The sequence below is a fragment of the Microtus oregoni genome, unplaced genomic scaffold (assembly GCF_018167655.1).
Source record: "Microtus oregoni isolate MIOR12 unplaced genomic scaffold, Mior012 000036F_ref0000092, whole genome shotgun sequence".
NCBI classification, from domain to species: domain Eukaryota; kingdom Metazoa; phylum Chordata; class Mammalia; order Rodentia; family Cricetidae; genus Microtus; species Microtus oregoni.
The window spans coordinates 12,125,217-12,137,486 of record NW_024543095.1 but is presented as its reverse complement, the minus strand read 5'-3'; the positions used below and the strand labels follow the sequence as shown (position 1 = coordinate 12,137,486).

Below are 12,270 nucleotides of genomic sequence, written 5' to 3'. Positions count from 1 at the left end.
ATTACTGTGTCATGGGCACAGTGTGAGCAGCAGAAGGAAGTTGGGCTCACTGGTATTTTTAGAAAGAGGGAAAATACAATACTCACTGAATTTGAAAGGTAAATCTTACATGTGGGTATAAAAGAATGTTGGTATGTCTGGAATAATGCACGGTATAAATGCCATGGTGCTTGGCATTTATGTGCAATGCCAGCTGGATACCATCTTGGCTCCCTAGCACACTGACCCTCCATTCTGCCTCTTCTTGGGAATGAAGCATAAGCTTGGTATTACTTATTTTTGTATACTCTGCTTCATTCTAAAAACTAAATCCACAAAGTGCCTTACATGATTTAGACACCTTTTCCAGCACAAGATCCCAAAGATTCTTAAATTGGTGGGTGACCATATTCGACGACCTTTATTAAGCTCAGCAAATATAAATCCTATATGTCACGCACAAAAAGAAGATGGCTGAGTTGGGCTCTATTATTTGCAATCAGAAAATTGCATTATGCTTGTCTTCTTTTTTTTTCTTTGCTCTGGAGCCCAGGGAGGCTCTGGGACATGGTGTCTCATAGATTGCAAGCTGTTATTAGGTTATCATAGTAAAATGTCATGGGTTGAGACAAACAGCAAGACTCTACAGTTCCAAACAAAAATGATCCCCAATAGGGTCTGCAACCAGGCTCAGCAGAGGACTAATCACAGCCTGCCATTCCTGAGCTGTATTTACAAAATAACAAAAAAGAAAAAAATTCACAGATGTACAAAATGGTCATGAAAATGTCCTTCTTGCTGAGGCTACAGATGGCTGACAGTGACAAAGACAGCCCCAAAGGTAGCTTGTTTGTTAAGTGGGAGTCTGAGGATAAGGCTACTTGGCTGCGAGTGGATAGTTGCCATGGGACTGCTCTAGAAGTCCTTGAGGTACGACCTGCCCCGAGATCTGTGCTGCTGGAGTCCTGCATTCAGGCACTAGAGAGAAACTGACAAGGGAGAAATTGCTATCAGTACATTTTCTAAAATCGAATATTGTCCTGAGTCTATGGTGGATTTTTGGCGATAAGAAATAAGCATAAAAAAAAACCTGTAAGATTGCCTGATGAGACCCATAAATAACTGGAAAGCCTAAAGCTCTCTGTGAGATAACGTGGCACTGTTCCATGAAGCAACTCAAATTGTTGTTCTTCAGTCATAAAGGCATCCGAGAAGAGGGGGGTTACCAGTTCTCAAAGAGATTCAAAGAAAGGAGTAGTGTATGAGCAGGGAGTGGCTTCAGGCCACTCTGCACCCCTTCCCCTCATTCATTCTAGAAATAACCTCACAAGGACCCGCTAAGCACTAGGCACCATTTCGCACGGGAGCAGTGGAAGGATGCAGGGAACTCTGTGGAACCGGCGCTCCATTTCTAGGCAAGGCACTTAGGAATGGAGATGGAAACTGTTGAGAAGAAAATAAAGCAAACTATGATGTCGTCGAATAGCCTTTCTGTGGAGACGGGGCAGCATTTGAATAGAGCTGGGTGACTGCTTACACCACTAATGGTTGACAACTGACACCTAAGCCTGCAGCCTTCTCCCGCAGACTTGCACCGACGAGTCTAGTCTTCAAAACTATGGAAGTGGATAGCGGTTCCTGAGCTTCCCGTTTCACATAATGCCTTTAATCATTTAGAGTTTTTCCTCTCTCTGGCAGCTACTATTCTCATTTCACTTCTCCCACAGCTGCTCTCCCCAAGGCCCTGAATTTCTCTCCCTAACCTCCCTGCTTCCCTTCCTTCTAAATATTCTAAGCTAGATCCGGCTTTGAAAATATCCAAAAACATGATCCCACCGCGACATGTGTTATTAATGATGGTTTCCTGAGGGTAGAATATTTTAAATTAATACACACACGGCAAAATGTTTTAACGTCAGCTACAATAGTGTGGTTTTCATTGACTAGAAAGTAATTTTGTGTAACTTAATCACTTTAATACTCACACAAGCTCCGGAAGTTAGGTAATACAGAGGGGTATCAGTGCCAAACATGGGCCATGACCTAGCAAAGTGATGAAAAGGTACTGTTTTCTCCGTGGGGGTGGGGTGATGTGAGGCTAAGGGTAACTCTCCAACCCCCCTCATAATTGTTGGAAAAAAAGGAAGAAAAATCACATAGCAGCTGTGCAAGTGTTCTTAAGCTGGCATGCAACTGTAAAACTAGAAGATGTTTGCCAAGAGACACTAAGTATCAAGGGCTGTCATTCTGGGTGAGTAGGAAAAAGACAGGTGGGTTCAGTTCCTGGGGTATCCCGGGCAACCTGTGTAGCATTTGTAGTAATAATTATGTATCTAGAAAGATCCCAAGAATAAAGGCTGAAGGATGTGGGAATTGCGTTTCTTTTTCAAATATCTCAAAGGCACAGATCTCTTCGCAAGCCTATAAAAAGTATTTGTCAGGTCAAGCGACAAGACAGAGCGATTCTGTGCAGTGCAATTAACAAGACATCCTGTTGGTCAATGAAATATAAGGAATCTGTAACACCAAGTACAAAATGAAGACATGAGGAGAGTGGTCACAAGGAATCAGGGACACAGTGGCAGCTTCTGTTCTCTGTTGGTGATGTTTCTTTAAAGGTCATGCTCCTCGGCCGAGCATGGTGTTCTGAACCTTTAATCCCAGTACTTGAGAAGCAGAGACAAACAGACCTCTGGGAGTGGACCGGCAGCCTGGGCTACATAACTAGTTTCGAACCAGCCTCAGCTATATTGTAAGACATACCCTCTTTCAAAAAAAGAAAGAATGAATACTTTTGAAAGGAAAGGGAAAACATATGCTCTTCTTTGTAACTTGTCCTATCCTGGACATATCCCTGAACCTAGGCTCCAAGCTAAGCCCTGATGATCGGGATGCCCTGGTTTGGTCTCTTATGCAACACCTCCTCATCCTCCATACCCTCCATTCTGTATGCTTTATGATGACACTTCCCATTGGCCTGAATTAACTCTGACAATTGACACAAGCAAAAGGACCAGGAAAAAAATTCTTAAACCGACTCTCATTTCTGCCTAGAGAAACTGTATCATGTATAAACCTATTTTTATGTGTTTTTATTATGAGTCTTTTAATAACACATGCTATTAAAAGCAATACATGTCCTTTGTAAATAAGACAGGAAATAGTAATAAGCTGTGAAAAATACAGTCTCACTACCAATTAACAATCTGTTAGCTTTCAATTTTAAATTTCTGTTATGTTTAAAAAAACTGCACAAAAATATGCATACAAGCATATCTGACTTATTGATCCACACTTTTTTAAATATTTTGGTTTTTTTTGAGATGGGGTTTCTCTGTGTAGCTTTGGAACCTGTCCTGGCACTCGCTCTGTAGACCAGACTGACCTCAAACTCACAGAGATCTTCCTGCTTCCTCCTCCCGGATGCTGGGATTAAAGGTGTGTGTCACCACTGCCTGGCATTGGCCCACACTTTTTAAACGATCTGATTTTACATATATTACAAGACCTGCTTTGTCACCGAATGATAGAGTGTCGTGAACACTTAGAGTGCCTTTAGATTTTAACAATTATAAAATATATGAAGTTACAATTTATCTTATCAAAGAATATTGAACAAATCAGTTTTCCCAATTTTTCTGTTTTTTGAGTTGCCGCTATTTGCTTACTTTAAGTAGTGTCCATATTTATCCATCCAGACTTAAAATGAACAAAGTCTCAAATTCATAAGAGTCTATCTTGGTAGAATAATTATCCTCAGGACAAAGGAACATGTTGGGTGTCTAATGTGTTGTCTAGATTCACAGGACCAGTTGTTACATTAACTGAGCCAACCAAGAACTTCCATCACAGCCCTGTAGGTGAGAAGGAAGATTTAGTGATGGGTGGAACTGGATGGTCGAAAGTACAGTTTCTCATTCGGGTCCTTGGCAGCTACCTCTAGCTCTATCAATATCCCTAGCTCCAAAGCACATGATTTTTCCACTCTAGACTGGGACTTGAAGCAGACTTGATAGGATTCAATCAGATGATGGACGTTCCAGAATTATAACAAGCATAGGAGTAAAAGAGTAATCTTGTGATACAATGATGAATTGAGAGAGGGGGCAGGGGAATAGCCAGGCAGTGGTGTGCACACCTTTAATCCCGCATTCAGGAGGCAGAGGCAGGCAGATCTCTGTGAATTTGAGGTCAGTCTGGTCAGCCAGAGCTACACAGAGAAACTCTGTCTCAGAAAACAAAGATGGAAAGAGAGAGAAAGAAGAAATAAACTGGGAAACTGGGCCTGGATTATTTTAGAAGCAGAAAGTGGGTTTCTATATTACAAACTACCCGGCATGAGGAGATGACAATAGTGCTCCTAGTTGTTGGAGCTCCAAATTTGTTTTCTTTTTCTCTTTTCAAAATCATCCAAATGCTGCTGAATGAATTCAAACTGAATTTATACTCTCAATTCAGTTTTATTATACAAGTAATACAATCATACTTCAAACGTAGAATTATCAGAACCCTGGTGCTATTTTAAAAATACGCTTACCCATGATTGTTTTGGGGTCTTGTAGAGAGAGGCAACATAGTTGTAATCCGAGAAAAGCCAGAAATTGAGGACTGAACAATGACTTCGATGTCAGTTACTACTCTCTGTTAATGTTCTAGAACACGGGGCCTTCCATGAAAGCAGATCCCTTTTATCCTATTTCTAGACCTCTTTAAGATAGTATTTTGCTTAAGAAGCTAAGCTGGCATTTCCACAGAAAATTATTTTATTCAGTTTTTTTTTCACATATGCAGCCTATGCAGCACTGTGCAGTTATAGCTGATGGCAAATGAGCAAAGGTTCTCGGTGTTTTCTTTGAACTCTTTGTCTGCTTTCAGTTTTATGAAATGCCAATAGTCTAATCTTTTTAGTGGCCCCAAGAACCAACAATGAAGAATTCTGGCCTGCAGCTAAAGCCCTATGTAATGGCTTTTATTTTTGGTCCCGCCATCCAGTTCCCAAATAATGACATGAAGGCTTTTTTATCAATTATGAAAGCTTGGCCTATAGCTTAGGCTTATTCCTAACTAGCTCTTATAACTTAACCAATTTTTATGAATCTGGTATGTGCTGCTGTATGGTTTGTGGCTGATACCTCTCTTTCTGTATGCCTTGCTTGTTTTGTGTCTCCTGGCATCTCTCATGTACCTCTCTGAGTGTTGGCCTGCATGGGAGACTGTTGGTCTCACATCCACACCAGCTCCTTATCCAGAATTTTTCAGAGATTTTTCAGAAACTGTGTTTTAAATATTCAAGTCCTGCTTTGGGGGCCAGATTTTTTCTTTTATTGTTTTTTTAATAAAAAAAATGATGAAGAGTAGGATATGAGAGCAAAGCCTGATAGATCCACAGAGCAACAAAAAGACCCGCCCATCTCCTCTGGGCCCTCCTCATTCCTCTGATATGTCCAACTACCTCTGTGAGTCAGCCAGAGACCCTGTGCTTCACTCTGGCGAGTTGAATGTAGATCCTGCCCATTGACGGTCTCAGCACAAGCCATTCTACAACAGTCCTACTCCTTGGTAGTGAGTCTATGCTTCCCATTGGGAATGTAACTTTGAGCGCAGTCCTTATTCTTTACACTTTATTTGTGGTATCTGTAAAATAAAGATAACAACAGGTGTACACACTATAGAATGTGCTATGTTAAGTGAGAATCCATGTGTAAGGCTCAACCTACTAAGCCCCCAAACATGTTCATTGTTCGGTTGCTATCATCATTTCTAGACATCGCAGACAGAACCACATTCTGCCATCATCCTAGAAGAAATCTATTGGTCCCTAATCACCTCCTTGAAGGAGACAGTGATGAAAGAGTGTGACAATATCACCATAACCTCTGCTATTGATGAAACAAAAATTCTGAAAATGTAATAATAGATTCTATAAATGCTCTAAACGCTATGTTTTTTTTCTTTTCTTTCTTTTTTGTTTTGTTTGGTTTTGTTTTGCAACTACCACCTTCCGGGTACCGGTCCAGGCCTTTTTACCTTTTTACAGTATTTTGTAAAAATCATTTTTTAACAGCCATACAATTGAGCACTTACAGTTTACCTTATTCACAAATGAGGTTTCAGAGGCCTTTGAGATTAATTATCCCGAATTAGCATAGTCGGTTCATGGAAAATGAGAACAGGGCTGGATCTTTCTCCACAGCTTGGCTCCTTGCTACCAAAACTGGATTATGCAGATCACGGCATGCAGGACCAGTGTTCCTCAGTTGCAATAGCAGCTACCCACAGAGTCACACTGATTCAGGTGAACATATCAGCCACCTACCTTAGCCTCCATTTGGTAGATATCTCCATGATGAGCAGAAGTCACCATTTACCTCCCTGTCTTTAAGGTTTAAAAAGAACAAAAGGAAATTTTTTGAATCAGTGTACCTCACACTCCTTGTTTGATCAAGCACACATTGTAACTTATATAAGGCATTTTTTATCCCTTGCAATAAACAAATGGAACTCAAAAGCAAGGGTACCACCATGCACACATATTCCAGTCTAATTCAGACCCACATGAAAATCCCAAGAGGCAACCAGAGAGGAATATCACTAGTTTTCTGCACACTAGGCTAGTTTGTGTAGAGTTTCTTTAGAACCAGAGAGAAGATAGAGTGAGTGAACAAAAAAATTAAATAAAGCAATTTCCATCTCAAGTGAGCCATCAGGTTCATTTTAAAGATTCAAGATAGGGTGGGAGAGATGACTCAGGAGTTAAGGGTATGCACTGTTCTTAAAGATGAACAATTCTGTTGCCAGCATTCACGTCCAAGGGCTTGCAACTGCCTGCAACTCCAACCCACGGGGGCCCTGTGCTCTCTTTTGGCCCTTGTGGACACTGCACTGATTCCCCCTTCCCACCATGCACATAATTAAATAAATAAAGATAAAATATTTAAAATAAAATGCTCAGGATATTTATTCGGCAAGAACAAAATAGAGCCAGGAATTTTTAGCATTTTTTCTAGGTTCTGTACTTCTTTTTTTTTATTAATTAATTTATTCTGTGTCTTTTATATCATGTATCTTGACCCCATTCATTTCCCACCCCTTCGAATCCTCCCTCTGCCCTTGCACACACCCCAAATAAAATAAAATTTAAGAGAAAAAAAAGGGGGGAAAGCTAAAACAAGAAAATATAAAATAAAAAAAAGCCACAAATCTTAGAAATCTCCTAAGAGTTCCACAGAGAGAGCATCTCCAATCCTCTTAAGAATTTATGAGCATTTCACCTATAAACTACCCTGTCTGAGTATGATAGATTGGAGAAGCATCATTTTAAACTAAGGCTATGTATCAAAGTACACTTTGGAAAGATGATTAACTTCTTTGCACTCGTTCATGTCTTTACTTTGTGTCCCCTGAAATATAAGCTTCCATTATTTCTCTCTTTGAATGGGAATTTCTTGCTTTGAGCTTCAACTCTAGCGGGGTGTCAGATTCCTGGCAGGAAATCTAAAGGCCCAGAAGTACCTTTGCAAAATGCTCACGTCCAAGTTAACATATCAAAGTGAAAAATAACTTGTCATTTGATAGCAAAGGTAGGTCTCTTCAATGACGACATCAGAGCCGTCCTATGGGACACCTTGCCTGCTTAGCCTGGGGAGGCACCTGTCTTCCTTACAGAGATGAAAGAAGCTATAGATGCCAGTGGCTAAGGCTTGTGAAAGCTTTAAAACTGTCACAGCTGTGACCCTGCCCCAGACAATTAGGCTCCGCCCCCAGACAATTAAGCAGAGAGTCCAGGAAGGCCAGCAAATTGTCCTACTGATTCCAATTTGCCCCTGAGGATAAAAATGACATATACCAGGGGCTTTGATCTTTGATCTTGAAAACATGGACCTCTTGAGTTTTTGGTGACTATCTCCATATCTTTTTCAATCTCTTTCAGGACAGCTTTTTTTTATGGGCAGAAATGTTTAGGGCTCTCCCACCCTAACCCCACCCTTCACTTAGATTTTACAGCTCTTTTCTTCGCTCATCATTAATCAATCAGTTGTAATTCTCTGGTTTCTGGCACTCCACTTAGAGGCTTTATGGATCGCCTTCATGTGAACCTGTGAAATGGGGTGGGGGGTTCGTCCATATTTACTTGGGTATATAAATGTCACGAATAACTCCAACCAGAGGCTAAAACTTGTTTCTGTCTGGCTAGACATAGCAGAAGAATTAGCACCAGAATAGATTATTTCTGCCTGAATTCTGAGAGGGAGGGACAGAGGACAGGAAAAGAAGAGAAGAAAGGAGGAGCATGCTTAAGTGATGCTTAAACAGGGACTGAGGCGCAGCCACTCAGAAGATGGCTGGCTTAACCACATCTCTAACGACTTTTGATGACTTAAGTCTTATGAAATTCTTAAAATAAAATTTGCTTTAATTGTAAGAATGATTTTTATGTGATCACACTTAAAAGCATGAGCTTTCGAAGTTGCTAAGTTTCTTTGGCCAAGGGTATTTGTTACTGGAAGTTTAGAATCATCAGCACGGAGTCTGGCTCCCGTACACTACAGTCTCTGGCTTTGCTGTATATGGAGAATCAGTTTGGAATATTAAGCACTCATTAGATGCCATACACGGTGACTCATTTCCCTTCAAACCCTGTGAGGTAGGTACACTTCCACCTTTGCTCCTCCAAGAAGAGGAGTCAGAATCTGGTTCGTTTAGGAAAACGCCTCCCCTAGCACAAAGTTTCCGCTATCCCATTTAAACTGGAGCTTCCCGCGTAAGGGTGGGAGGTAATAATTTCACCAACATTTTTTGTTTTACCCAGTGTTAAAAGACAAAAGGCTGTGCTGTGTGGTTTGATTTTATTAAAACTAACACAACCTGCTTAGTGCGATAGCTTCCGATCTGAAATCTTCCTTCCTCGAATTATCAATACCTCCTAAATGAACTAGATTCTGGCTCTAATGGAAGCAATTGGGTCACATCCAAACGGCAGAACAAATCCAAAATCTACTTGATATGTTGACCTAATGTGTGGACCACCCAATAACTAGCAGATTTAGAGATCTTCTGGATTCTTCATTTTAGAAAAGGAAACTGGAACTGGAGGGGGTATGCCTTACACAGGAGCCTTCAGGCAGGTGCAAGAGTATCTCCCTGGTGAGCTACCTTCTACTGTGACACCATGAACCTCTGTACATAATGGACCATGTCCTAGAGTGTCCACAATCTGTATTGTTAACAGATAAGTAACCATATCTCCACGGCGAAACTGGTTCTAGAAAGGTCACTCCTAGGCATGAATCACTTTGGAACTGGACAGTTGTCCCCAAAGAGTAGAGAATAAGATGAACCATCTGAGGTGAGATGACACTCCTGAATTATAGCAGGGAAGCCTGTGTCCCATCTGTGACATTGTAAGGATGGCCATTTCCAGGAGAGATGTTTAGGTAACTATGAATTTGAAGAGATCCAGGTTACGAAAAATTAAGTCCTGGAAGAAAACAGGGAATTATTCTTGTATGCTGACCCGATGTCTTGGCCAAGGTTATGTAAAGTGAACTGGAAACAGCTCCACAGAGGACAGTTATGGCCTAACTCTTCCTGGTTTATAGTCATCCAGACTGAGAGGACAGGCCTAAATGTTGTAGACTTTACGTTAGTGCACAATTAATTAGAGCTCAAGACGGGAGTTGAACCATGAGAGGTTGGCAGGGGTATGCATGTATAAAAGCAAATGCATGCCACCATGAACACGTCTGAATGTATGTGAATCGCATTGGAAATCTGATTCCCTTACCTCTATATTTAGTGCGCCAACTTCTCAGCATCGCATCCCTTCTGAGACCAAGGCAGCAGTGGGCTCTTGGATTTTTCTTTGTAGGCAAGCATTTGTCTCATTCAGCCACAGTCATGTTATAGGCTTGGGGCTCAGGGCAGGTTTATCACCCTCTCACATATGGTGTGCGGGATGTTGTTCCGTCACAAAGCAGCGAGGAAGCTACGGAGGGCGATTTGGACAGATCCCATCGCATGGCATTTGGAACCCTGAGCTATGGTTAGTTGTCACAGTCAAAGTTAATGGTTTGGATTTGCATGCATTTTTCAATGCTTTTACATAGCTCTTGGATTAGAAATAAAAATAGGCAAGAGGCCCAGTGAGTAACCCAGGTAAATAAAACCTACCAGACTCAAGGAGGTTCTAGACATGTTTTATTTATGTGACAAGTTGGTAATTTGGGCTCCTAATTGTCAGGGGCTCCAGAGGAAAGTATTTGAAATCAGAACCTGTTGTTACAAATTGAAATGTTCACACAGTAGTCGCATAAACAGGCTATTGGAAAATAGCAATAGTGGAAATTTTCACAGACCTGTCATGCTCTGCAAGCCAACAAACATGACCAGTTTGGGTGGCCAGGTCCCTTGGATCTTTGATTGTGTTCCCTGCCAAATGGAACATGTCCCCTGGAAGCACTTGCTAGGAGAGGAAGTCGGCTTGGTAACCTATCCCTGTCTCAGAAGGGAATGACAGCCCCTCACTTGGTTGGCCACCTGTCACGATCAGACAGTAAGGGCAGTCACTTCAGATCTGAGCAGGGCTCAGGGACTCCCCAGCAGCGACTCTCCCCTAAGTCGCTTTCTCCCACCATGGCCTCTTGATTCTTTATCTCTTTATTCCTCTGCACTGGCTGCCCTTGGAGAAGAAAAGGCACAAAACCTCTTCTCTTTTAGTCTACTTCAGCATGCACAGCTCCAATAACTTTTAATAAGAAAATGCAGAGACCATTAGGATGTGTCTGGCTTGCTTTATTCGCCCGTCTCCGAGGATCCTGATTGGGCTGCTGTTTGTGCGATGACAAACACAGAAGGCAGAGCAAATCCAAAAGCTCGATTAGCAGACAGTCTGTGCCTTCTCAGGCTGCTTCCCCTTGAAACAGAAAAGGCTCTTTGACAAAAACCAGCTTCAAAGTTTCTGGTTAGAAGGAACAGAGTGGCTTGTAACTAAGAGGAAAGAAACCTTTGATCTTCCTGGGATAGGCAATGTGGTGTGTAGTGGGAATGGACCCTGAAATCATGTTGGTCTAAAACTTTTTTTCCCTCCAGGACTCTTATCCAAGAGGCATAAGATAATGATTTCAAAGATTTCAAAATTACAGAAATGGAATAATTGCATGTGGCTGTAAGACCAGACTGTGAGATGGTTAAATGAGAATGTGCATATAACCTGTATGTTATATGCAGTATGTAGTGATCTTCTTCATCTCTTTAGTTTTAGAAGATATGCAAAATCTGGCACCCACCACAGACAGTGATCAAAAGTACCACGGGCCCTCAGGGCTGACCAACTCCCCTTCAGAAGGAATATGATAGCCGGGTGCAGTGGGTAACTGTCTTCCCTGTCACAAAGGAGCACATCTACAGGATGATAGGAACATGCACCCTTTTCATCTTGTTTCCATGGAAGTTTCTTCATAAGGGTGTTGATGACAGAATAGGATCAGAAAGAAGAAACTGATTCAGCTATTACATGGCTACTTGCCTGCCAGAGCGTGCCGGGCGCCCAGAAACTGCTGGTCCTACGACACTTGCCATCACTAAAGCCGCAAATGTTAATTCAGTGGGGCCATTATCAACATCTTTTATGAACATGCTGTGCACGACCATTTACAGGGTCAACAAAAACAGCTCTCTGTCTGTGAGAGAGTGTGTGCGTGTGAATGAGTGTATATGTAATAGAGAGTACGTGTGTGTTGAGGGGCTTTATGCCGTCTCATGGATGCAGAAGGTGAGGACAACTTTGGGGGGGGGGGGGTCAGTTGGTACATAGGTTCCCAGGATTGAACTAAAATCAATAGGCTTGCACAGCAAGCACGACTACCCACTGAGCCATCTCACCAGTATCAGGAACTAGGTAGCACACATGGAGTAGCTGATTAACCAGGGAGGCCATAGTTCAACCCATACCAACTTGTGAACTAATCTAGATTTCTCTCTCTTTATTGTCTCTACAAAGCAACAAAAAACTACCTATCCTGGCCAAGAAGTGTAAGCAGTATTTCCCATATTCTATCCCATTTTAAAAACAGCAAATCTAAAGTGATTATCAGTATCTGCATCCCACAGAGGAACAATAGGGACCCGGGGACACAGAGTACATTGTAAATGAGGATTGGAGACCTTTGTGTGCTAATGAAGCTATTGCTATGCCAAACTTGCTCTCGAGTGAGTGATGACTATTTTGTCTTCACAAAATGGCACAGTGAAGATCCTTGCCAACAGAGCTACCTACTAGTGTCTGCGGCATGG

General features: G+C 41.8%; 1 protein-coding gene across 12 annotated transcripts in view; it reads left to right on the top strand.

Moving 5' to 3' along the window:
* Nucleotides 1-12,270, top strand: part of Slc8a1 (solute carrier family 8 member A1) — a 459,309-nt gene that overhangs the window by 339,130 nt on the left and 107,909 nt on the right. The gene's annotated exons all lie outside the window — the stretch shown is intronic.